Source organism: Accipiter gentilis, chromosome 22 (assembly GCF_929443795.1).
Source record: "Accipiter gentilis chromosome 22, bAccGen1.1, whole genome shotgun sequence".
In the NCBI taxonomy this organism is placed as follows: domain Eukaryota; kingdom Metazoa; phylum Chordata; class Aves; order Accipitriformes; family Accipitridae; genus Astur; species Astur gentilis.
The window spans coordinates 654,330-681,118 of NC_064901.1; the positions used below are offsets into that span (position 1 = coordinate 654,330).

At 34.7% G+C, this 26,789-nt stretch overlaps 1 protein-coding gene across 29 annotated transcripts in view; it reads left to right on the plus strand.

Moving 5' to 3' along the window:
• CEP128 (centrosomal protein 128) overlaps positions 1–26,789 on the plus strand; it is a 143,361-nt gene that overhangs the window by 80,430 nt on the left and 36,142 nt on the right. The window lies entirely within an intron of this gene.

Sequence of the window (26,789 nt, forward strand, 5' to 3'; positions counted from 1 at the left end):
GAAATAAAGCAAACCTTATTTAGATTTTAATTCTATTGTACCTAATTTGGTTTAGGCTTTGTGGAAAAATTCACAGCCTGCATTTAAATTTCAAGCTATAGGCAAAGTTATCATGGGAAATTATTAAACTGAAGAGAGTGGTAAAAAGTAATACTCTTCACTGAGCACAAAAAATAGTATGTAATCTCATGCCTTCTATTTATAAGGGCCATTCCTTTGTTCCCTACAAATATGCTCAGTTCCGTTTGTTACTTGACATATTACAATTTCTGTAATTCTATGTAAATTATGTTCTCTTCTGTCTACTTCTCAGGGCAGATGCTGGTTAAAAGTAGGTAAGAATAAGGAAATAACAGTTACTTGGTTGTTACATTTTTCTATGTAACACAAAACAGTAAATATGCTTTAAAATTCCACTAAATACAGGATGAGATGTAGGACTTGCAAAAAGGATGACGGGATGCTGACAGTGCAGGCCAGTGTTAGCTTAAAGGCCTGGGGTCAGGATACATGCACACCCTGAGGATCCAGAGCCATGTAGTATGAAGACAGTAGCAGATGAAGATAGGTAACTTTGCTATTGGTGGATTTTCCCAAAACATCCTCCTTGCTGTCTTCACTTAAAAGTATTCATAAAAGATTAATATTTTTTTTAATTTTTTTAAATTTCTGATTTAAACAATTAATGGTAATGGAGTTTACTGTTTTATACGGAAATAGGCAGTCAGGAGTGTTTGTAGGTAACTATCAAGCACCTTACTCGCTCTTTACACTCCACCTTTTCTTAATGAGATGTAATTTGAAACCTGGTCATGTAAAGTGGTGAGGTTTTGGTGGAAGTTTTTTTGGTGGGGTGGGGTGTTTTTTTCTGCTTGCTTTTTTTGGACACTGCCAAAACAGATCACACTAAAACAGTGTTGGAGGGAAGCAGTTACTTCCATTTACAAAGCCAATTTTGATTATGTACATAATTAAGAATAGTATTCATGTGTGTAAATTTATGATTCACTGCATCACATTCTAATTTGATTACATCTGATAGTCCACAGGTTTTGTGGATACAGATTAAGTTATGATTTGGCCCAGTAGCAGTGTATTTATTTAGCTTTAGCTGCTGAGGTGTCATAGGCCTTCCAGCAATAGGTCCTTTACTCTTAATAGTATTCAAGACTTTAGAATGAACATTTACTGAACAAATTATTAGAGACAGGGCAATAAAATACAACTGAGATTTACCACAGGTAATATGAGACTAACATCCTGGTATTTCATTAATTTGATAAGATAGCTAGTAGTTACTAAATAACTGATAGATGTAACAGAAGACATAGTATGGCTGTTGTCTGTATAGCATTCAACATGGGACTATGTAGGAAATGACTAATGTAAACATGATTAAATAAAAGAACTATAAATTAGACTAAGGGATGTGCTACTCTGAGTGACAAAGGGGTAGTTATTGAAAGGGATAGTTAGTACTGTTTCATAGATGTTGGTCTGTAGGCTCACTTTTCTTCATGAGGGAGCTTAGTAAGAAGAGTAGGAATATGATAGTAAAACTTGGAGCCTTAGAAAATTTGGTGGCTTTGTTGGTACTCAGATGAAGTGGAATAGCCTTAGGATCATTTAATTTAACTTAACTGATGGCAAGGAAGGAAATTTTATGTATTAACTTATTTTTACCACTTTTTATACCAATTTCGATTTTGAAGCCAGGATCAGAAATTCTTCATAATGTTCACAAACACTGAACAAAGTTCTGAGATCTTTTTATTAATGCACTAAGAAATAGGCAGGTTGACTTGGTATTCAATACCATTTTCTTGTGCCACTGAATTAAATGACAGTGCCTGTGACGGTGTGTGCAAGAATAATGGACTTACAACCTACATGTGAATTTAATTGGTTTGTTTCACAGTCCTGTCAACAGATTGTTCTTTTTAATTTGAAAACTATGGTCTTCATTACACCAAATCAGCTATTTTCTGTAAGTTGGTAGAAGGTAGAGGAAAAATAGAATACGTGTCTGTTAATGAGTTCTGTGTACTATTATTCATGAAGTGATACAGTTAAATGTTTATAAAGGGGTTTTTATTTTAAAAAAAAAAAGTTGCAAGACAAAATATGGCTATTAACCTTTCTTGGACAAATACTCTTACATACTGAGTGAAAAGCCCAGGTTTAATTGTGATGCAACTAGTAGAATGTAAACATGTAAATGGTTTAATGTATAAATCACTTGGACATGAAAATTGGAAAAGCTACTTTCCCAAAGGAAAAAAGAAAACATGGCTAATATCATAAAAAAAGGTGTTAAGCCAAAAGCAGAAAGCAATGTATCAAAATGATAGAAGATTTAAATGAAGAAGATAGACTGGTGGTTGGCTTTTGTTACTTAAACATAAAAAAATGGAAGAAGTACTTACAGAATACTAAGACATTCAGTAATGAAATTTTGGGCAAAACCCAGGTGCAATAATAAAGCAAGTGAAAGCAGCATGGATTTACTCTAATTGATAAAAAGACCCTTCATTCTTTTTTTATTTTTAACACCAAAGTATACTTGAAAGTATTGCTTAATAAAATGGATTTTCAGTCAAATTTGGTGCAAAATGATGAAAATATTTTCTGCTACAATTAGAATGACACAGATTTTAGATGGAACATTTTATCAGAAAGACTGATTCTGTAAATATCTATGAATGTGGTTGTCCCCACCAACACAAACCACTTGTCTGAGTACTTAAAATACTCCAAAAATACTCCATTAATTTAAGTTTGCATAAATCAGAAATTATGAAAACAAGACACAGAAATTGTATTTTCAAATTAATTTGTTGATTTCCCTTCAATGGACCTGATATTATAGTTTATTCATGGTTTTTGGAGGGAAAGAATAAAAATAGAGATTTATGGTGTATATACCTTAAGTAGGTAGGATCAATATTTAAACTCCTTTATTGAGAAACATGTTTCAGGAAGTTATATTAGTTTAAATAGGTCTACTGAAACTCTTAATTGCGTAGCTTTTTGTCTTTTCCCTTCTTCACCAAAGCATTTGTAAATATCTAGGATATTGTAGGCTTTTGGATCCTAGTTATGAATTTCTACACAGGTGTTAACATTATCACAGTTCTACCTGTGGTGGTAAACTGGCTGTCTTTGCAAGTAAGCTATCATAAAGATTCACAAATGAGAGAATAGTAAATGAAGGAAAATACAATAATATAGTATAGAGTTTCAGGATTGTTTACAGAAAGCAGAAGTTTCGTAGTTCTCTGGTGATGGATCAAGATTGGCTACAGTTGTCTTCCCTTCTTGATAAGTGTGCCATCCTGGAAACTGGAGAAATTCAGAAGTCTAGCAATATTTATAAATACCTAAGAACTGAAGAGGATGTGAATTCTGATTTGCACTTTGGATACAGTTCACTGCTTAACAACTTATTTATCTAGAAGGCCACCCCACAGGATATTTCAGTAAGTGGCAACTTAAAAATTTCTTAGATTTCTCCTCTTCAAGTGATTTGATCTCATAATCAAATTGATTTCAATAGCATTCAATATTTTCACAAAGTGGACAAAGGTCTGAGGAAATAAAAGGTATAAATTCCAGTTTCTTAACTAAGTTTCATTTGCATTCTGGAATCACTGAGCATGCAGACATGTTCTTACAGATCTGTTTCAAAATTACTTCAAATCACAAGGATTTTATTATTGTTACAGAGAAATGTTTGAAGGTAGGAAAAATACCATCTCCCTGAATTGCATCCAAGACCTGGCCCAAATTTCTTTCATTTATCCAATTTTATATGGTCAAGCCAGATTGGGTACTCTGAAAAGCTTATCATACAAATCAGTGAAAGTCAGTATTTGATCCTGGGATCACCCATTGGTCTTACAGACTTGATTTGCTTTACTTGCTGGTTGGTTTAGTCAAAAGAAAGTATCAGATCTGTCTCTTCATCAAGCGTAGAAGCTTGAGAGCATCTCTTAAGCGTCAAGAGAACATAGCCAAGATGCTTGCTACAATTTTTTTTTTCCACAAGGCAAAAATTTCCATTCATACCCAAACCCCTTAAATTTTTTACCATGTCCACTCGCTCTAAATTTTGTAATGAAACTGTGTCTATTTTGTAATCAAACTGTGTCTCATGCATACATAGTAGTAATTTATTCTCTCTTTGGTGTATGTCTGAATTCTTAATTTCTGATCACAAATGTTTTTAGCATTTTATTTGGCCAGCCTTAGCTCAGAAGGATAGATTCAACTGCTTGGGAGCTATTATCTTTGAACATATCCTGTTTATTTCAAAAATATGTATTAATTAAGTGAACAGCATTGACTGTTGAGCTCAGGCCCTGACATTATTTACTTATGCATGTTCCTTTCTTGGTCTCTCCATCTCTCTATTTGTGAGATTTCAATAGCTTTGGCCATATTTGTCGGTATGCCAGAGTATTAATAATCTTGAATTTACTTCTGAAGACAGCTAATCCTGTATATATAGAGTGCAGTTAGAGTAGCTGATTAAAAGAAAAAGCAACATTAATCTGTAGCAATCTTTGTTTGTTTGTTATTGCTTAAATCCCTGTAAAATATTACCGTTTTGTAATTTTGTTATAATTTTTTTAATTGAAGGTGTTAAGAGTGTGGTTTTAGGTAACATATTAAATGCTTTAATACTTACCTTCTATATAAAAGTATATATTTTTCAGTTACATTAAGGCTCACTTATACTCTGGGAATGAGTACAGAGAGGAAACTTAGTATAAATAGATTCTGGAACACAGCTCTTCCAGGAAAATCTTTCTTAGAATATATTGAAATATACAGACTCTAGGCATGGTGTGGTATAGCAGTGAGACACGAACTGCACAGTTCTTTTGTTTCAAGGTAATATATTGCTACTTCAGAGAAGACATGGTAGTCAACAAAGAAATGTTGTTTAGCAAAATAAGAGCTGATGTATTTGGCAAGGCTACATCTGTTCTTTTTTTTTTTTTTTTTTTTTTTAATAAAGCCATGTTAGTAAGGTTATAGTGATGTAAGAAGAGCAGGTGCATTGCTCTGGTATACAGACCTTACACTGATTTAATTTATCTCAAAGATATAATATTTTGCAAACACTGTCTTACATAAAGTCCCAGGTGATGCAAGACATATTCTGTACCACTTCTCAGCACCTACACTCTATGATCACACTTAAATTATTACATTTTTAGAATTGCTCTGATGTAGATTATATTGCTAAGTAAGCTTAAGAAGGTAATCATTCTAGTCCTGAGCTACGATAGACTTATGTTAGATGCTTTTGTCACAAGCACAAATGTGTCCTAGATGACTCTGTGGTGTTTTATGCATTAAATTTATCATTCATTCTCTTCTCATTCTAATTGCATTCATTGTAATCAAGAGTCAGAAGAAAAAATATTTTTTGTGCATTGTCTTAGATTTGAGGATACAAAATCAAATTTTAGAAGACTTAGTTTTGGCTGGTTTTAGTTATCATCTCTGTTAATCATACAGTTAGATGAAACATACTAGTTTCATCACTTGTGAAGGGAAATCAAGGATATTTTACAAAGACTTTGGTAAGTGATCTCTGAAGCAAGACATCCATTTATTTTCATTTTGTTTGGGTTTTTTTGTTTGTTTTGTTTTTTTGTTGGGTACAGTCAGGATTGTTATTTAACTGCTGTGGAAAATGTAGACTCAACGACCCTGTTACATTAAAGTAGATTTGATATGTAGATGAAACTTTGCTTTGACAAAACCTTCTCTTCCAAATTATATTTCCCTTTTTAAAAAAAAAAAAAAAAAAGCCAGTAAGTCCTATTTTTGTTTGAGCGAGGAACACTAAAGCAGAAAGTGGAAAGGTTCAAAATACAGAGACAGTGCAGTACATAGAGTGCAAATACACTGACACTGAGCAATCTCTGGGGTTTAACTTGGAAAAAGAAAAGTAGAAAATTGGGAACCAGTGAAAATCAAAATATTGCAAAATCTTTTTGTTATGAACTGTTATGTTTAATTTAATAGTGAAGTACATATACTGGTTTGAATATAACTTTAAGCCTTGTTCTGCCCTTTCAGCTTTGTTTCTTTCTTTCCCATTTGTTTTCTTTTTTCATATATTACCTCATATTGTTCTTGTATGACAACACAGTCTTTTCTGTTGCAGCAAGAAACATTGGGAGGTATTTTAAAATCATCTGTTATTGAACAGTGAATGGGCACATCAAGTAAAGAAAATTCTTTTTAAGCATACATAAAGGAAGGAATCTGAAGGGTTTCAGAGAAACTCTCCATAATACTTGTTTTTGATGGTGAGCTTCAAAATGCGTAAAGTTGAAATATAATTACTATTCAGATAATTAATTTATTCTTAATAGTGTTCTTGCCCTTTAAATAATGTTTGGTTTTTTTAATGTGATGGGGGAAGGAGGAGGGAGGACTTCTAAGTTATTTTAAACTTTGCCAAAATGAACCTGCATTCAGTCTTAGAGGAATGGAAATAAGCCCAAGTTATTTGGAAATCTTACCCTGTGATTTTTTGTATTGGAAAACTGGAAATATCAGTCTGGACATGAATTGCTCGAATTATCTAATATTTTATGCAACTGTTTTCGTTTGCCATTATCTTTTTGTGCACTCATAAAAATATGGCTGCCATTGTGAAAAAGTGAAGGTAAGAGACGGGATCAAACTGTAGCTAAGATGTTTTTAAGACTTCCTTTGATTATGTTTTTTTTCTTTCTTTCTGAATCACATACTATAAATGCTTATCTGAAACTCATGTACAGATTTATAGTTTAGAAATCATTATGTGTCCTTTAAATTGCTGAGTTTGTAGTGCACACTGACAGTAAGAGACAAAATTTACTCGTTTTACCTCTTGGTTTACCTACACATACTGGAAACTAAATCAAAATTAAGAAAAGTAACATGGGGGATGGGGACTTAATGTATATTACCTAGTTAGAATCTATTATTTAATCTTTTCTTCCTGTTGTAATTATGACTTTTTTCTTTAAACCAAGCTAAAGAGCTGATGTTCTAAGAACTATTGGGTTTGGGTTTTTTTTTACAGCTGTTGAAATGATAGCTTGGGAGTGTATATAATCACAGTTATACCTTAACAGTACTTTAACACTGCACAATAAAAAGGATCTTAGAAGCATCTTTACAACTTTATCAGAACTCCTTGACTTAGCATGGAAGGAGTTGTCATCCTTTCAGGTTATATAGTGTTTCCATACCAAATCAGTAACACTGATTTACAACTATTAAAAACAAACAAACAAAAACCCCAACACAGGCACTTTCAAGCTTGTGTCTTGAATTTAATATTTTCCTGAGAAGTACAGAGCAGAAACACGCTATCTGTCAGTCTTCATTAGGTAACAATAACATTCTCAGGAAACTCTTTAATATCTATTAAGATGCCTGTTTAGTTAAATAATATGCTGTCCTACAGGAAATGAAACTGAACCAGGGGCTCGATGGTCCTCCCACCTATTGCCATATCAAAGTCATTTTAGTCTAAAATACAGATGAATCATGTTGGAAATTTGAGCAGAAAGGAAAAGGAACTTACTATCTAAGATTTTTAATATAATAAAGCTCTTGAAATTAAAAAAAGTATTTGAAATCTTGCATATTGTTATATATTCACTATCTTTTAAAATTAGAGCTAATGTTATATTTTTATCTAGGATTTGTCAGGCTGTATTAGAATACATATTGCAGTGTACTGCATTGATATATTAACAGCTTTTGTATCCTTTCAGCTGACATGCTATTTAAAACCTTTTTTTTTCCTAAAGCGAGTGCTAATGATACTGTGTATTTGGAGAATTGAAATTTAAGTTCTATTTCACTACAAAAAAATTTATTACTTTGAGAAGAGCTTTAGTCACCAGTAAAACCAACTCTTAATGTTGACTATATACAACAAAATATTTTAATTACAAAATAGACATTACAGGTGAATCCTTGAAAAAAGGAAAACGAGGTGGTTTTTTTCTATATAAAGATTAAATAAACTAAGTGGTTAAATAATCTGTTGGCATTGTTTTCCTTCTAGTGGTTTAAATATGACAAATTGCTAGGTTCTAATAAATTTAATGAACATATTACTGTGATTAGCATCTTCAAGTTAACAACTGGCTGTATCTGAAATTCAGCTTTTGTTTCCTTTACTGTTTTGATTGAGTCTCCTTGGTTTTAGTTTTACAAAATGGGAACTGTGATTGGTACTTTTAAATGCTTTACAGATTTTGTAATTAAAAACATTTTTAAGTGTTCTGCCTTTTGAGTCAAGCATGGCAAGCAGATTAACTATATAGTTCATACAGTATCAGTGATTAGAACAATAAGCTGTAAAGTGTTTTTTCCAAATAACAAGTGTGTCTCTGTAATTTATTAAAAATCCACTTGTAATAATGGGTACTTATATTTGAATCTTCTTTATTGTGGGCAAAGAGACTTACAGTATTTTTCTTGTCTGGGTCTATTATGTCTTTAGGATAAGGTCATAACATAGTCTTGGGCATGATTTGCATATTTTTGCCTATTTTGTAAAGGACTCCAGTTGCAGGTTATTAAGCACTGTTATTAAGCATTGTAAAATATTGTTTTCTTGCTGGACAGACACAATATCTGAGTCATAGAGATAATGTGCTTGCTCCTGGTTATGTAAAAGAAAGACGAACTCAGCATAAAACTGGGTCTCCTATTTCTCAGTCTAATTTCTTAATTCTAAACCACTTTCTGCTCCGAGAATTTTTTTTAAATACAAACATTCATATTGCAGTACTTTCAGTGTTTTTTTGGTTTTATACAGCACCTTTGTGCAACATTATATACTGCCAGTATGTAAACCTTTATTTAACAGAAAATATTTGAATGTAAAATTTATTCATCAAGGTAATTCTTGTTTTGCAATTCTAACACTTATAAGTGTGATTTTTGTTGTGGGGTTTTTGTTTGTTTTTAGTATATCTGGTAACTTGAGATACCTACCACTACAGAAGGAAATCAAGTGCAAAACAAACAAAAAAAATGCATTCATTGAAAAAAAAAAAAAGTACTTCATGTATATGTACACACTGCATCAATGTGTGTTGTACACACTTCAGCTGCCTGGGCAAAAAGTTTGTCTTTCTGATTTCAATTACGGTTGATAACTTGGCCATAAAACATTACTTTCTTGATTAGTTTCATGCTCTAGGAACAGCATTTTCTGAAAAGAATATTTGAATGTTGTATGTATGGAAAAACATTTCCACTTGCAAAGTCAAATGACCAGACAGTATGACATTTCTGGTAAGACTCTATATCAAATGGAAAATTCTGATGAAAGCATTTTATTCTAATGCAATGTGCTTAGAATCCATGGAGCTCATTTTAATTAAGGAAGAGTTCAAAGGACAGAATTAACTTAGCACAATCTTGAGTATAATGCAAAGATTGTAAAATTGCCAAAATATTATAGAATCATAGAATGGTTTGGGTTGGAAAAGGCCTTAAAGATCATCTAGTTCCAACCCCTCTGCCTTGAAGGCAGGAACACCTTCCACTAGACCATCCAACCTGGCCTTGAACACTTACAGGGATGGGGCATCCACAGCTTCTCTGGGCAACATATTACAGTGCCTCACCACCTTCACTGTGAAGAATTTCTCTCTAATATCTAATCTAATTCTGCCTTCTTTCAGTTTAAAGCTATTACGCCTTGTCCTATCATTACACTCCATGATAAAGAGTCCCTCCTCATCTTTCCTCTAGGCCCCCTTTAGGTACTGGAAGGCTGCTATAAGGTCTCCCCGGAGCCTTCTCTTCTCCAGGCTGAACAAACCCAACTCTCTCAGCCTGTCTTCATAGGAGAGGTGCTCCAGCCCTCTGAGCATCTTCGTGGCCCTCCTCTGGTCCTGCTCCAACAGGTCCATGTCCTTCTTATGCTGGGGACCCCAGAGCTGAATGCAGTACTCCAGGTGGGGTCTCACGAGAGCGGAGTAGAGGGGGAGAATCGCCTCCCTTGACCTGCTGGTCACACTTCTTTTGATGCAGCCCAGGATGCGATTGGCTTTCTGGGCTGCGAGTGCATGTTGCTGGCTCATATTCAGTTTTTCATCCAGTAGTACCCCCAAGTCCCTTGCAGGGCTGCTCTCAATCCTGTCATGCCCCAGCCTGTAATGATACTGGGGGTTGCCCCAACCCATGTGCAGGACCTTGTTTTATAATTTCAGAATCAGCAACTAACGAAGTTATTGTTTTAAAATATATAATAGAAACTTTTTGTCCCTCAGTAGTAATGTATGCTATGAAGGGCAGTAGCACTTTTGATACAGTTGTTGTAGTTACGCCTTTGAAACACATTCTTCAGTACAGTATTTTGGCTCCCATTACCCTGTTAAGAAATGCTGTGACTTTCAAGGAGGTTGACTTTAATGTTTCACTTATCTCCATCTTGAGGTGGGACAATGCCAAGGAGGCAGTGTCATGGACAGTCAATCATATAGTTTGCAAATAACACAAAAGCTGAATTTTCATTCACTTCTCTGGGAAGGCACTGTGGTGGCTTTTAGCTCAAGCAATGATAGTTTCCAGAGACCTTGAGTGGAAGCACTCGCCCACAAAGTACTCCACTCCTAGTGTCAGTAAAAGTATGCTTTATAATTTTTAGCTAATGCTTAGTGGTGAGATGTCTGAAGTAGTATCAAATAAAGGTGAAACCTTAAGATCCAAACACTGTACTATTTAGCTGGAATAGAATTCAATAGAATAGAATCTTTATTCTGAATTTTGCTCATCTTCCTTCTTTTAGGTTGGTTTTTCTTTTGAGGCATTCATAAAGATTTAATCCATACTGAAAAGTGAGAGTATCAATTTAAAGAGTTTGTGCCTGGCTTTATTACCCCTTTACAATCTCATTCCATATTAATTTCTTCTCTGAAGATATTGTTAAGAACTGGAAATAATCTGAAAGAGTAATTATAAAATTCAATCAATTTTGAAGGAAAAAAATCCAACTTTACTTTTTTATACTTAGAGAGCAACGAAGCAAGCTTACAGGAAAAATGTAGGTAATACTTTACTTCAAGAATATATGGACTCCATTATTGAATTTGTGTATCAGTCTGATGCTATCAATCACCACAAGCATTTAATTGCATGAAGAACTGAGTAGTTTCATTTAGGTCTTGGTCCTTCTATTTTGAGTTGTTGAACACAACTAAGGGTACATTAGTAAATGCATTTATAGAATGCAAGGAGAGGATTAGTGACAATAGCAATAATATTAGTTAATTAAGAGAAGAGATTGGGGATATTTTGAGGTAAGTAGGAAAAAAGAGAATTTCCTTCAAAAGATAATCTCATTGCTCTAAAGACAGAAGCTTCTTCATAATTATCACTGGTTTACAATTTACCAAGAGAAGAAATGGTAAAAAGTCTGTATAACTCAAACTGTCAGAGGCTAAGAAAGTCTTTTGTCTTTCAAGTCCTTGAATACATGCCCAGATCAGGCTAAGGAAGGAAACGGGTTCTGTCATGGTCTTACAGCTGTTTGATGATCCACAGTTTCTCTGTCAAGTTCCTAATGAATATTACAAATTGCTGTTTTTACCAGGATCATATTTAAATTGACAGAAAACTTAGGTTTTTTAGGTGCCTTGCTTCTGTCAAGGCATGAGATGTATGATGGAACCTGGAGGAAGGTTGCATTGCATAGCTTCATGTCATCCTTGTTTTCGAGGAAGAAGGGACTTCCTTTTCCAAGGCTGTTGAGCTGATGCTCTTCAAGTGTATTAAAGGGATTATAATATGTTGGGCTATGTTTTATTATTAAAGTAGCTTCTTAAGTAAGACTGGAATGTAAGTATTCTTCTATAAGCATGCTCATTTTCCTTAAAAGCTGGAGAAATACTAATACTTCATTCTTGGACTATAAGACTTATGTACACAGACTGGTGTAATGATGTTGTACTACGGATTTTTCATGTATTACAGTGAAACACATGCTGCAAGGAAACAAGCAACAGAGCAGGATTAAGATCTGCCCTTTAAGGCTGGAATGTTTCTAAGTTATTGCAAAAATATTTCAAATTTTGAAAGATTATATGTATTTATATACAGTATGTATATAGCGTAACATCTCCAGGCTGACTTCTGACATTGTGGAAGATTTCATTCTGAGGGGAATAAAAACTGGAAGCCTCCTAAGATTCCTTTTTTGGGCCTTTTTAAAAATGACCTTATTTTAAAATCTAATGTGTTTACCATACACTGCAACTGGAATTCCTATTTTGAACTGGTCTTAAAACACTTCAGATTCTGATTTCTAAAAGAGCTTGATTTAAATAAAAATAATTATTTTGCAGTCTTGCTGTAATCAACAGATTATGCTTGTTATATAGAAGGAAATTTTTATTTCCAAAGAATTATTTACAACAAAACCAGTATTATTACTACTAAATGATGAAAATTTTCAACATTACTGTGATTGAGAATCAATGATATGACTATATAGGTCATTCAGCTATACAATTATGCATTTTTCATGTGTTAACCTGTTGTTATCATAAGAATTGGAGTTAATGTAAAATACTTTTAGATCACAAAGTTAGAATTTCTTATTTCCTTAAGTGGTATTCTACAGAATAATATGATTTAATTTGAGCATTTTATTTGTTACTACTTGTATAGTTTTTAAAATTAATTTCTTTTTGTTGTTTAGGAATTAAATACTACAAGTTAACGATGATTTGCTAGTTTGTAATAATCTAACTTATATGAGTAGTACCATTACAGTATTGGACAGATCCAGGAACCATGCTGCATCTGGCTTTGGAAGGAATATTGGTAATCAGTGTCAGTTCACTAATAAAGGTACCAGCTGTAATCAGGGCATTTTTATAGAGCTGTATAGGAAGTGTGTGGTCATCAGAAGCTGTGTGGCTTCTTCCTCCATCTGAATGACCAGTATGACTGCAGAATTTTATGTCTCCAGGTCAAGACAAAGCAGTGTCAGGTCTCTGGTAGCTTAAACTTTGTTGCATATGTTCGGTTCTCTTCTGATGTAGTAGTGCAGGTGTAGACTGGCTGCAAGTTGCTCATGTGCGATTATTCTCTTTCCTGAGCCTTGCTCTTAATCTGAGGCCTGTAAGAGACAACTCCATTTTCTTGAATTAAGTAAATTGTTGTAAAGACTTTGTCTGCGCTATCTCAGCAGAGCAGACAAAGTCCAATAGAAACAGAGTTTATTTCAGAAGTTCTAATACTGTTGTCCTTCAGCCTAAGTATACCAGTTTGCTAGTGTAAAAATACATGTCAAGACAGCAGCAGGACAGACATTTACAAGATACAATAAAAGTTCTTATTCAATGGGAAAAAATCTCAATAATTGATAAAGTTAGCCCTTTGGGAGAAATGAACTTTGAGGATCAAATCTGTATAGGGGCAGCACAGTTGTGTGTTGCACTGTAACCTTATACTATGTGTAAAGAATAGGGCTGGAAAAGATGCTGTAAGAAAGCTTGATATAGTCGGAGAAACCTAGCATGATTAATTTCAAAGATGATTTTGAAACTGAAAGTTGTCTGTGATTTGTATTTTATTTTCATTGTTAATTCTGTAGATTGTCATACAGAAAAAAAATCTGGTCCTTATGTTGACTAAAAGACCTTTTGAAATAAGTATGCAGGCAGCAAAAATGTAATGTTGCAGCAAAGTGAAATTATACTAGACAAAGGGGAAAAAATTATAGAATTCACAGAAAAGGATACAAACTTTTGGGTAAGAGGCATAAAACAGTTTCTGAAGAGCAAAAACAACTTTTTTGGTTATTTTCCTGTTTTCTGAAAAGTTTAGAACCATACTTTCACAGTGCAAAACATTATTTTAGAGCTAGGGCTGAAGCCTTTACTTTTAGGCTCAGGAGCTTTAATTTGCTGTCATTGTGTCATTATGCAACGTAAAAAACAAGGGAAGAGAAATTTATCCATTAATAGATTGCTAAAGGATATAAAATACTATGAATTTTCAACACTGAGCATATATTCTGAGAGACTGTTTTTCTGTAGAGAGTTCTCAAGAGGCATAAGCAGATCAATGCACTTTTTGGCCTATGTCTCATAACAGTTAAACCTTGCAGGGGTATATCCAGTGAAGCACATTTACTATTTGCTTGGTACCTCTCCATTCCTGACACTGTTGAGAATTCATTCCTAACCTAAGAGATGATGCCTCAGCTATTAAAAGCACTTTCTAGGCTTCTGTTTGTCAATATACTTTATGAAGTGTGCTACAAGAGGCATATATCATAAATATCATATCAAACATTTTATCAGCTTTGCAAACTTCAGTTTGTTCCTAGAATTATGTTGAGACCAAACAGACATGCAACTATGATGTGAATAGGTACAAGAATTAGGTGTGTAGGATATACAATGTGTTTTTCCATTTATAGTGGGATTCTGACAGTCATTTTGCCTCTTCTTTGCTAAATGTTAATTCAGTGTCTCTACCTGTAGAAATTATGCAGTGTTGGGAGAATGGGATAAGCAATTCTGTAATAAACAACTCATTTACAGCTCTTGTCAACCTCGTAATAAGGTTTACAATGTCCATGTGTAACAAATAGAATTTTATAATAAGTTTATTATACTGCTCGTACTGGATATTCATTTCTCCATGTAATCTCTGTTCTGAGACTAATACCTTGTTACCTTTTTACTCAGTGAAAACAGTGTGAATTTGGTTTTGTCATGATCAGGCTCTAAGAATTAGATTGATCAGAAATAAAAAGTCAAGTGTCAGTTGAAAATAGCATATACTCCACTGCACAAGAAAAAAACAAAGCTCTGGTGTTGCTATTCAGTTTGTTGAAATGGGAATAAAAATTCAATTTATGTTTATATCCCTTCTGCATGAGAAGCAATGGCTAACTTAAATGTTTAACTTCATTCTCCTCTTAATAGTCTTTTCTCTTTTAAGGTACAGGAGATTTTTTTTTCTTAAACCTGTATATTAAATGATTTTCTCTGAAAAATTTACTAGAATTGTTATACTGTAGATTTTTGCACACAGCTACGTGGAAGGAATAATAAGTTATTGCATTTTGATATTAAAATTTTCAAAATACGGTTTTAGATATTAAGTGAAATGTTGCCAGTCACTGAAAGTTAAACTCTTTACTAGATGAGTTGGTAAGTCTCGTTTGTATATCATCAGTTACCATGGGACAGTACAACAGGATTGTCCTAACAAGGAAGAAATTCAAAGCCTAGCTACAGCTGAGAAAATTAGGAGTAAGAGTTACTATCATGGTTTTCTTCATAATTGCCAGCTCACTGTTTCTTGCATCTTCCTCTAAAGCATGTGTAGGGAGGTGGTGTGTTATATAACTGCTAGTTGCATTATATTGTGGTTTCTAATACCTGTCTAATTGCAAAGAAGGAACTTCCCTAAATTTGGGCATTCTGTTTTGCAGGAAGACACACTGACCTCTGCGTGTGTGTGTGCTTGGTTGAAGTGAATGTTTTCTTAGAAGCTGTTTGGGTCTTACTGATACATAGGGCCGTCTAGTAGAATTAAAAGCTTTCTTATAGTATTTATCAAGGACTGAATCCCACAGAGCTATAAGTTTTTTTGTGTGCTTTACTCTTCTGACTGTTTATTAAAATGCCCGAGTGCTAAATGATCCCTTTTTTCTGAGATTGGTAGGGAAACTTAATTTCAGGACCAGTATCTTTCACCTTCCAATGTTATCTTCTGTCCTTTGCTGCAAAGGTTGCAAATGGATTGTTTAGCTCTGATCTTCAAACAGCCCAATTAGGAAATACACTTCTAAGCTCTAAAGAATTACTCATCTCGAGTGACAAGTGTCCTTGGCTAGAAAAGCTTTCTGTTTTGCAGCTGCTGGCCTCCTTCGATTTGCCCAGTTACTTCAACTGAGTTGTACTAGCTGCTACAAAAAACTTGATACCCTTAATCTTTGACTCTTCCTTAGCTGTTAGGTCCAAGATCAGTTCTGTGGATTTTTGCATTAAGAAACGCAGCTGCCTTTCAGATGTAGCCAAAAGGAAATTTGCTGATATGCATAAATATGGTTGGGATGATAAACATCAAAAAAAGAAAAGCCTAGGATATTAAGACAGAGAACTCACTGAAGTAAGTGGCATTCAATATCCTGTTTTGTCATTTATATATGCCATACCATAATTTTTATGTAGCCACTATGCCCATAAATGTATCAACATAATTTTCTAAAACAAGAAATTGCAAATTATCTCAAGCTTGTACTTGGTGAATGAAAACAAATTAAGTTTCAATTTCTTTCTGTGTACTCCTGGAAGATTTTATTCATCATCAAAAGGGAAATGTTTCTCCATTCAGGAGAGAATTGTAACAATTCTATATTGTATGCAGTGACAAAACAGAATGTTCACCTGTATTTTCTGTTTAAAATGTCAACTGTTCTGAAGACCTCACTTTGAGAACATTCCTTGCTATATTTTGTTTTATATAATGCTGATCTTTTTCTTTCTCTCTCTCTCTCTTTTTTTTTTATTTCCAGGTTATTTAATATTCTAATCAAAACTATGGGAGAAAAAGCCATTGGTCAGTTAGCTTGGGTAGATCTGTGCTGTGGACAGAGGTGTGATTACAGCTCTCACACACAAATCCAAAATAATCATGACTTAGTGGGTCAGAATGCAGTTTCCCATTCAATGGAGCCATTTAATGTGACTGCAGACAAAAGGCTAAATTCTTGCTTCTATTTCTCACTCCCATCTGCGCTACTTGCTCCTTCCCATCTTTCATGTCTGCTCCTCATTGGAGCCCTCTATAACCATATTTTAGTCACTGTTAGCCACATAGGATTATCCGTGTGTTTTGCCAATATAATCTGTTCTCATTTTAATGAACTCTATTGACCCTTGTGGAGGTCCAGGTCTAGCATTTTTGCCAGGAAAAAATAAGCAAGAGCAATGTGCAACCAGAGGCAGGGAGCGGACACCCCCATGCCTTTTAGCAAATGCAATCTCTGATGTGATCTGACCACATCTGTTGGAACTGGAGCACTCAGTGGTAGCACCATTTCAGCTGGGGTTCCACTAGCTTCTATGGCACATGAAGTAGGAGTAATTACACAGTCATTAGTACCCAAACTAGCTTATTTAAAGATTACTCCTTTAATTAAAGAACTTCAATGTAGTATAAATGTACTATTATTTGGTTAGGGTAAAAGTTTGCTGGCTTCTCAGTCTCTTGTAAAATTTGAAGTGTTTATTCACTAGCATTGTGGGTTAGATTTTCTAAAAAAAACTGTTCTCAAGATTTATTTATAATAGGAACATTTTTGCCTTCATTCCAGCACTAGTTGGCAATGTTACTGCTGCGTTAGTAATAAACATCTATATACATAGTTACAGCTGCATCTCATAGTAGAATCAATTCATTATTGAAACAATGGCATTTAAGTCCTTAGAAGCATTGATAATCTTCGCAAAATGCTTAGTAGCTGTAATTCAGCAAGGAAATGGTATCTGTGCCTACTTAAAATTTAGTGGTTCACAGGTCAACAAGAGGTTACTGAATGGAACAGCAAAAACGTAACATACATTTATTCACATCCCCTGGTCTGGACCTTTATATGGTGTATGGAAGATTGTATTTACCCTGTCACAGGGGTAGAGTTCTATACAAACTGTGATTACATCCATTTTAAAAAGTGTGGCTACACCTACGCAATGAGAAGCTTGAAATCACTGTGATTGATGCTCTTCAAGATAGTACCAAACCCAAGTATAAGATACAGCCTTTCTTTGAAGTGCTGTCGTTTATCTTCATTGATATGTTTCATCTAGAGGAGATTCTGCTTCTCACATGCTATCAAATTCATAGTCACACAAACTTGTAGAAGAAAAAGCAGTTACTTATCAGACTGTTTTAGAGATTATGTCAATATGGGTTCTAACAACTATTTACTAACTGGATTTACAGCAATTCAGCTAGCACACTTTTGAAACAATGAAAAGATCCTCTTTAAACCTTTGCAGGGAGAGAAATCATGAGTGAGAACAGACTTACATGAAGCAAATGTATGCTGACCCGAAAAATGTTATCTTCAAAAAAAGTTGAAAAAAGCCACAGAACCCTAAATGACCAGTAACTGCTGGTTACTGTTGCAAGTTACTATTCTTCTCTCCTGTACAGTAAACCTGGTAGACCAGTGTCAAGGGCTCTCTCTTAGCACAGTGTGTTCCTTTTGGTCTTTTGTTCAATTATTCCAGCCAATGACTTAGCTGTGTATTTCAGTCGCTAACTGCAACTGACTAGGTGGTTGCAGAAAGCCAATGAAGCAGGCAGTTTCCCATTCATGTAATTTTCATTGTAACTTGTCTTATCTTTGAGTTTCTTAAGTGTCAAAATAATTTCTAAATTCAGTGGATCTCAGTGATCTCCTCAATTATCTTTATTTGTAGGGGTTTTAATCTTATTTTTTCCTCATAAGAAACTCTGCATAGTTATAACTGAAAAGAGACTTCTCTGGTTGTAGTCAAGCCATGCCAATCTAAGGATAGCATAAATGAAGAGTTGGAGTCTTTATATTTTAATAGATATTTCAGTAAATAGTAGCCAAAAGAAAAGCATTGCAACATACTCCAAGTGTTTCTTTTCAAATACCAAGTGTATGTGTGTTAACAAGTTCTCTTTGGGATATGTATCTTTGATAATAAGCAAGATGAAGTTTGAAGCTGCTTTCTCTGGTACTGAAATTCAAATATTTTAATTACTACATTTAATGGTACTAAGGATTTTGTTTGCCATGAAGAAAGTTAATCTTGCACTTAAAAAAATTCCTGTCTTTTTACCTGCAAGTAGAAGACATAGCCCAGAAGCTACAATGACTAGAAGAATATCACAGTTGTTATTGTCTGAGGTTTGGATTTTGTGTTGATTGGAAGTGTTGAAAGTGCAGTTACAGGACAATGTTCCTTAGCTCATGTATGAGGAGGCCATAAGCAGTAACAATGCTGACTTTTCCTGCTATATTCTATCAGTTTTTCATCCTTAACTTGAGCATGTTAAATGGAAAAAAAATGTGATATTGACACATTAGCCTTCTGGTTTGTTTAATCACTGCCATCTTTATTAAGATTGCTGTGATTGGGAAATGATTGTCCCCCTGTACTCTGCACTGGTGAGGCTGTACCTTGAATACTGTGTTCAGTTTTGGGCCCCTCAATACAAGAAAGATATTCAGGTGCTGGAGCATGTCCAAAGAAGAGCAATGAAGCTGGTGAAGGGTCTAGAGCACAAGTCTTCTGAGGAGCGGCTGAGGGAACTGGGGTTGTTTAGTCTGGAGAAAAGGAGGCTGAGGGGAGACATTATCGCTCTCTACAACTACCTGAAAGGAGGTTGTAGCGAGGTGGGTGTCAGTCTCTTCTATCAATTAACTAGTGATAGGATGAGAGGAAATGGCCTCAAGTTGCAGCAGGGGAGGTTTAGATTGGATAATAGGAAAAATTTCTTTACTGAAGGGGTTGTCAAGCATTGGGATAGGCTGCCCAGGGCAATGGTTGAGTCACTATCCCTGGAGGTATTTAAAGGATGTGTAGATGTGGTGCTTAGGGACATGGTTTAGTGGTGGACTTAGCGGTGTTAGGTTCATGGTTGGACTTGATGATCTTAAAGGTCTTTTCCAACGTAAACAATTCTATGATGACTGTTGACAGATATAATTTTACACAGGACATAAAGAATGTTACAAGATGGGAGTGGCTCGCAATTATTAGGGGGTTTTTTTGTATTGTTTAAATCATTGATTTGAGGATATATTCAATCAATGACTGTATGACTTCTTTTTAATCTTCACGGCAACCTTCTGGTTACTGCAGATTTATGGATGTAGTTTTTGTAAGTCGATATTTCATTTGTAATCAGGAAATGACAGCATCCTGAAACTCCAAACTTTTTAAAACAGCCTACCAAGATATTCATTAAAAATAATTGGAAAAAAATTAAATTTTGGCAACTGCATTTTTGGTACCTGGTGTGTCCTATTTTAATTTTCATGGCAGAAGCCATGCCTTTCAGATAAACTTTTGCTTTACTGCATTGTTTTTCCATGTTTTTATTCAGGTTTTTTTTCATTGTACCATTCTTGACATCTGTAGTTCTTGTTTTCAGGCAAGAAAGTTCTTCTTTCTGTTTAAATTACTAGTTTATTGTGAAATATCTATATTAAAATAATTTTTAAAGAAATCATTAAATAGAGGCACAAAGAGAACTTTAGCCCATAGTGGTTTTCTCTGTCAGTAAAATTATGGTTTAGTGAAGGCTTCAAATAAGAAAAGCTGTGGTGGTGCCACCCTACAGCAGGTGAAGCAGATTAAAGTTCATAGTGCAAGGACACTCTCTCACATAGGAGATTTAACGCTTCCTGCTGAGGAAAAGTGGCTGCTTAGGATCAAGTCAAGTTGGTTGATTAATGAGGCTGCCAAAACCTAAAATACAGGTGGTCTGACTTTATATGGTTTTACATCTCTCTAGGGAAGAGTTGAGCAAATAACATTTTGCAAACAGAAGGTTTTCTATAGCTCTGCAGTTGTGGCTCACCAATTTGTCAGTGCTTCTGTGAGTTAATAGCTATATGCTGCTGTCCCAGCTGTGTTGATTTTGACATACCATCTCACTAGATTCTAGAAGAGACCCTTGATTCTATTCTGGCTGGAATTCAGCTTGCTTATTTGAACACTACTTCAGAGAACAAACAATACCTGGGACACCACTTCTGAATTTATAATACCTGGCAGCTGTTTAGAGAATACATTCATAGTTCTAGATGACAAATCTCCATAAAGATTTGCATTGCCATACGGACACTTCCTCTTCCAGATACAAAGATGTGTTTGGCACTCCTCATAAAGATTAGTTGGTATGCATCACTAATGACTCGAGCCATGGTGAGGTCTCTAGATATGATCCACCACTCCTAGGAGAGCCTCTCTTTGAATAATATGCCACACATGCTTGTTCTGTCTCTCTACTCTAAATTCATCTAGCCCTTTCTCTTCCTTGTTCTTCCCCCCCTCTTTCTCTTCTTAGACATCCTTCTCATTAGACCTTGCTTCTGCTTGAACTTTTTTTTTCCTCTCTATTCATGTGCTATGAAATACATAGCTTGACATAAAAGAAGAAAGAATGTTGGAGTAACAGAGGCAAGGAAAACATTTCAGATTTAAGAAAATTGAATGCCTGTATTGCAGAAATTCAAATTCTGAATGCTGGCTGTCAGCCATAGTCTGCTCACTACAGAAGTGAGATTTTTCTGTGGTTCTTAATATAGAGCACTAGTCTCCAAGCTTTTTTGATTGCATACCCCATCGGTAAAAAATTTTTGAGCACACACCCTGAATATAGTTATATTTATTTATTGATAATAAATACACAGGTAATAAATATGCATATATATTGGTAATAAATAAATATACACACCTTTGGGAGTGCAGTCCCACTGAGCTAGAAGACCATTATTCTGTGCCTTGATCACATTTTCATAATGGAACCATCTTTGATTCAGAATAAGACGATGTTTTTATTTTATCACTTCACGGTTAGCCTTCTGACATGTCTGTGTCGCTAAGTGTCTCTTACTGAAACTTGCTGGAACTTACTGAAGCATCTAGGAAGTGATGCTTCCTTTGGGAAGTTTTTCTTTAGTCATTTTTCAACTAGATACCCTAAGGTCCCTTAGGAGCTGTTTGGAATCCTCTACAGCATTTCTGCTGGTACAGAAGTGTCATTCAAAGCAAAACAATGGATTGATTACTTACAGCTGTTCTTCAAGATATGTTAACTACGTATATATTCACAACCCTTCCTCTTACTCCTCCTGCAGTGGCTTTCAATTGAGAATCAATATGGTCCAAAATAAATATGGTATACATAGTTTAACATCTCTCTCCCAGCTAATAAGTTAGGCAATTGCTAAGACATAATGAAATTTTGTTTTGTTACCAGCTTTTGCATTCATAAGAATATCTTTTGCATGGATTTCAGTGCACTTTAGGCCTTACAACAGCTCTGTGAAGATAAGTAACTATTTTCTTTAGCCATTTTTAAATGAAGCACAGAAAATTTCCCAGGAAGTTAGTAGCAGAAGTGGCAGAGCCAGTAATAAAACTAAAAAGTCTTATGTAAGCATTAGGGAAAAAAAAATCATCTCATTCTTTTGATAAAGGCCTCTTTTAAAAGTGCATAAGCAGCACATTGGAACCTATGATTTTTAGTTTGATAATCTTGTAGTATAGTTTTCTGAATGTACTTAATCTCACATTCAGACAAACTATTCCAGCACAAGCATATTTGGACTGTATAAGGGTTTATAGCAACTTGGCATAGTATCTTGTATACTTAAACTATGTATATGAAATATACATGTATCCACCCTTGTACTTTTGAATTCAGTGTAAGGCAGACACTGTAATGGTAGGTACAGGGGGGTCATAGAACAGATAAGGAGAATTTAGGACAACTTCTTGGGACAAATGAAAAGTTGGAAGAGATTTTCTAAATGAAGTGCGGGTGATAGTTCACTTTTGAGTATCTCCATCAAACATGAATCAAAGTGAAAAGGAAATAATAAAGAGAAATAACAGTATGAAACATAAGGAAGAATTATTGAAGGAAGTAAATTAGAAGCAAGGTTTATACATGTAAAGAAGTCTTTGGCAGCCCAGACATCATGTTTAAAACAAAAGGAAGCGGGGGTTTTTTTACACAGTATGTGCTTCAGTTATAGAAACTTGTTGCAAAATGTTCTGATATCCAAAACAACAAATACATTCAATGAAGAAATAGTCAAGTTCATGAAGGTCAGATAGATTGTGGATGGTTCAGATGCAGTCCTTTTTCTTAGGAATTCTTTCAGCTGCTCGTTGCTGGAAGCTGCCATTAGAGTAAATAACATTACCTTTTTTTATCCTCCTGTCTTAATATCCACTCATGCTTACTGTCTGAAGTGGGGGATAGGCTGCATGATTTTAGTTCTGACCCAGTAATGTACCACTAATTCCTAAAAGTCCTGTAAAAGTCATGAGCATGAGTATGACTTGAATAGAAAATTATCTGAGAATCTTAAGTTGCACTTCTCTGCTGTCCCTCACACCCCCCAAATGATTACATTTCCCTTCTATATGTTATCCCTTTCTTTTCCCAAAAGTAATTAGCTTCTTTGCAAATAAGGAAATACAGACCAGGCCAGCACTGGAGATGTGAAGGTTTGAAAGTTGTGCTACAAATTATCAAACCTGCCTAAGCCTCAGGGATTAGAAAGAAAACACAGTATGTTTTGTTTCCTGCATAGCAATAAGTCTCTTAGGGAATCTGAACAGTGAAACGTTTCCTTCTCTGTTAGCTTCCGATGCCTTTTTTTCTATTCTATGTTATGATTGTGGGTGCTGCTTCAGGTTAATGCCAACAAACGCACCACTGTAGGTTTAAGAATCTGCTTTGAAGTTCCACAGCAAAAATAAAACGATATACCTAAAAGGTATCAAAAGAATGACTTAGTTTACACAAAACTTTGAAGTTTTTTTTTTAAGTATATTCTTTTGAAATATTGACTATGTTACTTGCTAAAGACTACAGTAGCTAATAAATTGCTAGAATTTATAAAGGCAAAGAATATGGCAAAAATGAATCCTTTCTTTTAAATGGTATTCCTCTGAGTTTGGAGATCTTTTTGGATGAGAAAACTATTGATTTAGATACAGATAAACAGCTGTTTCAGTCTTGGTGGTGATGACCACTGCATTGATTGCAGTGGTGGTAACTGAATTATAATCTTTAAAAACAGTGGAATGTGCTCAATGTTAATATAACAGTTTGCTAATGGACTAGAAAGCTCTAATCAGTATTTAAAATCACTTAAGACTTGTTATGTTTATCAGAAGCTACAAATAAAGAAAAAATTTGGTGACCTTTGAGTCTGGCCATGAAAACTATTAACCATCTGAATACAGTTCCAAAAAAAACCCCAACTTTGGAGATTTCTCCCTGCTTTATCTTCATTTACTAAACCTATGAATATGGTGGGGATGAAACTAGCAGGATAGAAATATTCTGTATCTTAGAGATACTGTATGTTGTATTTGAGTCTAACAGTATCACCTTTGACTTCAGAGATTATTATTTTTTTAATCTTGTTTGGGATTACATAAACACATTCTGAAATGCTCATAATTTATAGCCCTTGTTCTACACTAGCAAAAATTAAGATTCTAAGAAATACCTATTTCTCTAGAGCTCTTTTAAGATAATAACATGTTTATGTAGAAATTCCCTTAATAGCTTACATGCATGGCAAGTACTGTTTCAATTAGAGTAGTTTGAAGCAAGTCCCAGTGCTGGTTTACATCTCAGTTGTTTTAAGTGCCATGGTGATTTGTGGTGTCTGGCCTGACTGTAGAAAGGTCCAGCCTCATTGAAACATCTTTTAGAATTGAGTGTTTCTGGACCTTTGTCACAGTACTATGAAGCCATTCACCAGAATCATACTGACACAGGTACAGGGCGAAATTGCAGTGGTTCTGTCTTTACTAGCCGTGAGTGTATCTGTTCTGATACATTTTGCTTAAACTGTTCAGTTAGAAACAGTTTAATTCACCCGCAAAAATAGGGCCTTCATGTCAGACTCATTGTGTGAAGAGAAAAACTTGTAAGTGGTACAACATGTGATTAAACTTTGTGGTGTAGGCATGTGCAAGATAAGTAATGTCTAGCTGCAAGAAACTGGTTTATTCAGCTGCTTGAAAATTCATTCAGGCTTGATGGAAAACTGTTTGGCTGCTTTGTGCATCTACAGGAATGCTGCAGTATCTGTTCAGCAGCTTTATGGGAAATGTATCCAAACGATGATTAAAAGCCATGGGATGTGTATTTGAACTGAGAATAGATAGGAAAGACTTGAAATAAATATATTGCAATTTTTGATCAAAGCAAATTTAAAGATAAAATTATCAGGGTGTCCAAGTGATTTCTGAAGAGTTTCCATATGCTTGCTTAATATAAACCCTAAATTTCTAGGGTTGCAAACTTTGGGAAATCAAAACCAGTTTTACTAATGTATATCTGAAAGCCTTGACTTGTGCTTTGGAGAAGAACTGTTCTTAGCTTGATGATGCAAAAAATAGGTTGACACGTTTCTCTGAGCTGCCATTCTTTTCTGGTAATAACCTGGATTTCTTGTTTTAATGCCACATAGTAGCAGTATTTTGCATGCTATATGACTTGCTATATAGTTTCCTGTGGGATCTCCAGCTGCTTCAGAGGGGTGAGAGTCTTGAGTCAGATCCGCCAGCACCTTGCAGATATCTTGGGTAGTTTACAGCATACTAGCTATGTATGCAGAACTGAATTGAAGTGCAAATGTCAGCTTCTGAGTAAACTGAATCACATTTTAGGGTTTTTGACTATATGACTAGATATCTGTGACTATAAGAACTGATGCTGTGTACAGTACTGTATTTGTGCATTCCTCTTTGCTAGAACAAGTTGTGAATTAGCAGGTACCAAATTTAAATTCTTAGTGGTGAACATACAAATCTGCTATTGATCCCATTTGTTGACTTTTCTCCGGCACTTCAATATTCACAGAGACTGTGAAGCAGAATGTGGTCTATCACTATCTTCAGTTTCTTAAAATGAGAGGTCATGCACTGTTTAAAATCCAGTTCCTACTTAATAATGAATGAAGGCTGTTCAGTGTTCTTTCTGAAATAAATCTGTGATTTTTAGTTCAAATGCTTGGGAAGTTCCTTGCTCCAGGTAATATAAAGTCAATGTCCTGTTTCCCAGCTTTGTTACTCCCAGCATAGAGGTAAAGGAGTTGAACTGCTTTTTAACATTCTAGAGTTAGTTGTTGGCATATTAATGGATCAGTTAGAATAAATAAGATAGTACAGTTGTATTTTACTCATTCCAAGCAACAAATATCTGCTCCTAAATCTATTTTCTGATACTTTTCACCAGCAGTGAAAATTACAATGTGTGTGTGTGAAAAGTCTGTCTGAATAATTGCATACCTTTTTTTCTTCACTTATCTGAGAGTTATGATGGAATACAAAATCTTCATCGTCAGGTTAATATTTGCAATATATTGCAACATAGTATGTTGTTTCAGTGTCAGGTGAACTGCAAAGGTAATGATTCTTATGGAATGTTTTAAATGATAATGTGTATAATTCCTGGAAGTTTGATCAGATAAATCTAAGCCACTGTGGTATAACTTCAAGGACACTCAGTTGGACACATAGCTGACACATAGCTAAATGAGATATAAATCTTAGACAATTTAGAGTTTAACCACTGTAAATAAATTATTTTTTTGTGAAACTACACAAAAGTATGATCCCTAATTTTGCAGACAATATCCTGAACTTGCTGTTGATTTTGAGTGGTATCAAATAACTGAAACCTATCTGATTTTTTGAGTAGTTTTAGCTTACAGCTCATTATAGGATTGTGAGCTTCATATTGAGCTAAAAATAAAAAAAGGAAATATGTTGATGAATATATTTCTAAAAGTCATTTCTCTTGTTGTCTTTTTCCATGTATTATTCATCTTTTGGGAAGAACCGTCAATGCCTGAAGGTGCCTTTGTAATGCTTTTTCATTAGTGCTGATTCTTCTAGACAATCTATAAATTGATGTGTTCTGCACCCCATGAGAATAATGGTACATTGCTTTGGAAAAAACCAAGAACCCTGTGGTTA